Raw genomic sequence first — 4779 nt, 5'->3', positions numbered from 1 at the left:
GTGCAGGTGGATGTTTCAGCTCAAACAGAAAATTCACCCTTCACCCACCTTTTTCTTCTATTTATTTAGACCCTCAGGGATCGAATGGTGCCCACCACCTGCATTGATGAAAAAGATCTTCTTCATTCAGTCTACAAACTCAATTGCTAATCTCGTCCAGAGACATAAACCAGTCAAAGACAGACACCATATGATTTTACTTATATGTGAAATCCAAAGAGCAATATATATGAGCAAACAAAACTGAAACAGTCTCCTAAATAGGGAATAGACTGATGGTTGCCAGTGGGGATGAGGGTGGAGGGACTGGTTAAAAAAGGTGAAGGAATGAAGAAGTACAGATTGATGGTTGCAAAGTAGTCATGAGGACGTAGAGTACAGCATAGGAAAATACAGTCAATAACACCGTAGTAACTATGTATGGTGTCAGATGAGTACTGGTAATACTGGAGACACACTTTGTAACGTATATGATTATTGAACCACTGTGCTGTGTGCCTAAAACTAATACAAAATAATATTGAATGTAAACTGTAATTGGAAAAATTTTAATTTAAAAATAAACCATTTCACTATAAGAAGACCTGGAGGAAAATTAAATGCCTATTATTAAGTAAAGGAAGCCAATCTAAAAAGTTTACATACTTTAGGATGTCTACAATATGACATTCTGGAAAAGACAAAGTATAGAGACAGTAAAAAGATCAATATTTACTGGGAGTTCAGGGAGAAATGAGAAAATAGGTGGGCCTACAGGATGTATAGGACAATGAAACTACTCCGTATAATATTAAAATGAGGTATCCACACCCTTACACATTTGTCCAGACCCACAATGCCAAACCTGAATGTTAATGTCAACTGTGCACTTTGGGAGACAATGATGTATTGATGTAGACTCATCAACATAGCAAATGCACCACTTGTGGGGGATGTGGATGTGGGGAGGTGAGGCATGGTTGGAGGCAAAGGATAAGTGAACAATCTCTGCACCATTTGCTCAGTTTTACTCTGAACTTTAAACTCTTCTTGAAAACAAAGTTTATTATTAAGAATGAAATTCCATTTCAGCTGATGTGAGCCAATATAGATTTATTTTTATTTAGCATTTATTATGTTACAGATAATTTTATTTCTTGAACTAATGTTCTTTAAAATGAAGTTATAAACCCTGTTTTAAGAATTTGAAATAAGTAAATTGCCAGTCAAGCAGGCATAGTTGAGAATATTCAAGTATGCATTGAACTCCAAAGCCTGTGACCTTCAGGGGGGCTTTTTTCTTTACCCATCTTCCTACTCATTCATCCATCCATCCATCCATCCATCCATCCATCCATCCATCCATCCATCCATCCATCCAGTGAACAACCTTTTCACTGTGGAAACATTTTTATTCAATCTCCCATTAATAATTGAACATTGTTCAGAGAATAAACAATTCCTGGGCTTTCTGTCTTCTTTATACCATTCAGCAAACTGTGCCATATACTTTGGGCAGGGATTAAGAATAATAGGAATGATTATATCTTTTGTAGAATTTTTATTTAACAGTTAAACTTTATCTACAAATATCAATACAGGTGGATTGTTAAGCTTAGCACATTGTGTCATTTCTTACTTCATCTCATTTTTTTTTCTTAAGTTTTTGTTGTCTTGATTAAGAGGTTTAACTTGGACATTATGTATTTGTAAATGGATATTTTTCTAATAAGAGTATTTTAAACTCTAGTATATTGGCACTTTTCCTGAATGTTGGATCAGTTGATTTATTGTTTAGAATAAAATCATAATCACCTTCATTTCCAATATGTGCTGTTTCATGACAAAGCGCTCTTTTAATTAAAGCGGTAATTTTAGGAAAAAAGAATTGTTCACATACATAATTTTTCCATGTGTTAATCTCTTTGTTTTCCATAAATTTAAGGTAATAAGGGTAGTGTAGTGCTCCAAGTAGATGATTTTAAGATTTATATACAAATATTTTTGTGCACATGATGAATGCTACATCTACTGTCATTTCATGTGATGAGCCTTTATAGGATTTCATAATAGCTTATCTGAAATAAAAAAAAAAAACAGAACTTTAGAGTGGATGTGTACAAATCTCTCTTAAAATTATGGAAAGAAGAGTCACCATCTCTTTACTCATTCATTTCTCATTAGTCCTAGTAGCTATCTAGAATTATAATCTTTATGATAAAAATCCATCTTCCCCCTTTGTATTTGCTTCCTCGTATCTAAGTGGCCTCCACTCCTTTCCATAAAGCTTCCTGTTATCGCTTCCAGAGTTCTCACTAGGCTCATCTCAGACTCTCCTTCTACAAGCTGCCTGTTTCTTTTACAAAGGAAAGGCATTTTTCTTTAGCCTGTACTGGGAATAAGACCCAGTGTGAAACCAAAATATAGACCCCTTATTCAAACAGTATTAATAATTTCACAAAGATGACAGCAGAAAATTAAATTAAGCACAGAGCCCTTCAAAGCATCATATCTTGTGCAATTTGACATGTTTTATAACCATGACACTGGCCCTGACCTAGTCACTGGGTTGTTATGCCCTAGAATTTCCCTTCTGTTTTAGTATGTATATATTGATACCTGATGATATTCTTTATTCATGTACTCTGATGTCTAAAAATAGCTATGAAAATTTTGAAATAAAAATATTTTAACTACATATAATTTGATTGACATGCTGTATTTCAGTACTTTATTAGTGGTCAAACTTGTGTGAGTACCTTTTATTAGTAATCTAACCAAGAATCAAGCCAATTTTATGAAATGATTTTATAATCCTTGATGTCTGATCAAATGGCATCATTGGAAATGTGTTTGTGGAAATTTAAACCATCCTAATGAAATGCATCTTTATAAGTACTACCATTATTCTCATAGGTTTAAGATGTTTAATTATTTTGGTGTGAACACCTTTGCATTCAAAACCAATTTATCTTGGTAAAACTTGTTGCACATGATATACATTATAATTAATTTAAAGTGCCTTAGATGAGTCAGAAAGTTTTCTATAAAGTTTCTAAATTACAATTATCACTCTGCTTTACACATTTGTAAATTGCCATTCTTTCCTTCAAGCAACCCACATATGAACTATTGTTAAGAAAAATCAAATTGAACAGAATAAAAAGACAAACCACACAATGGGAGTACATATTCGATAATACATCTGATAAGGGATTAATAAACAAAATTTATAAAGAACTTGTAAAACTCAACACCAGGAAGATAAACAATCCAATCAAAAAATGGGCACAAGAAATGAATAGACACTTCTCCAAAGAGGACATACAGATGGCTAATAGACAAATGAAACATGTTCAACATCACTAATGATTAGAGAAATGCAAATTAAAACCACAATGAGATACCACCTCACACCAGTCAGAATGGCGCTCATTGACAAAACAACGCACGATAGGTGCTTGCGAGGATGTGGAGAAAGGGGAACCCTCCTGTACTGCTGGTGGGAATGCAGACTGGTGCAGCCACTGTGGAAAACAGTATGAAGATTCCTCAAAAATTTAGAAATTGAACTGCCCTTTGACCCAGTCATCTCACTTATAAGAATATATCCCAAGGACACCAATTCACTGACTGAAAAAAAGAAATGTACCCCGATGTTTATGGCAGCATTGTTCACAATAGCAAAGATCTGGAAACAGTCAAGTGTCCGTAAGTGGACTAGTGGATTAAAAAGCTTCGGTACATATATACTATGGAATACTATGGGGCTATGAAAAAGAAGGAAATATTACCTTTTGCAACAATATGGAGGAACCTGGAAACTATTATGATGAGTGAAATAAGCCAGGCAGAGAAAGAAAAATACCATATGACCTCACTCATTTGAGGAATCCAAGGAATAATGAGAACTGAGGAACAGAATTGAGACAGAGGAGGGATCAAAGAGACCAGAGGAAAAGAGGACAGAGGGAAAGGGGATGATAGGATGGGATAAACCTGAAGGGAAGGGGGAGGGTGCTGTAGGGAGGGGGGCAAGGGAGATGTTGAGGGGAATGGGGGGAGGGGGGATGCATTTGAGGTGATCCTAGAATCTATGTAAACACAATTAAATAAAAATAAATAAATAAATAAATAAATAAATAAATAAATTGAAGTGTCTTGAATACCCAGTTTACATTTAAAGATTGAATAAAGATGGGCCTCATAGTCATAATTTATTGAATAGACCTATAAATAACATTAGGAAAAATCTCATAAAATTGTTTCTTCACATTAACCACTCATATTTACATTTTGAAAAACACAGCTAAGAGATGGTGAGAAATATTTGTAACAGTAGGTCATCACGATAAAATTGGAACAAAGTAGTTTAATCACTTTATTTATTTATTTGTTTTTGAAATGTGCTTAATGGAAAAGATGAGTAACTGCTTGGCTTCAAAAATAATTCAATTGCATTGAGTGAGAGATTTGAGTATTAGCCTAACATTCTATTTATCTGAGTTATGCTGTAGTTTTTGTCATTTTTTGCATTACAGTGCAGAGAATGCAACTGATTTATTGTTGCATTTTTAAAGGGCAATGCTATATGGAGACCAAAGGAAGCTAAAAATCATATTCTTCAAAAACTCAGCCTTGACATAGTTTATAATCACTGATGATTTGCCCTATTTATAGGGCTGTCTTTAAAAATAAGCTAATTTAGCAAGATAACTATGATTGATATTTTTCTTTTTATTACTTTCCAGTGTTTCATCTTGGGAGTTTTTTAAGATGGTTATAAGATATAACGGGTCT

This window comes from Saccopteryx bilineata, chromosome 1 (genome assembly GCF_036850765.1).
Source record: "Saccopteryx bilineata isolate mSacBil1 chromosome 1, mSacBil1_pri_phased_curated, whole genome shotgun sequence".
NCBI lineage: Eukaryota > Metazoa > Chordata > Mammalia > Chiroptera > Emballonuridae > Saccopteryx > Saccopteryx bilineata.
This window is presented reverse-complemented; position numbering follows the sequence as displayed.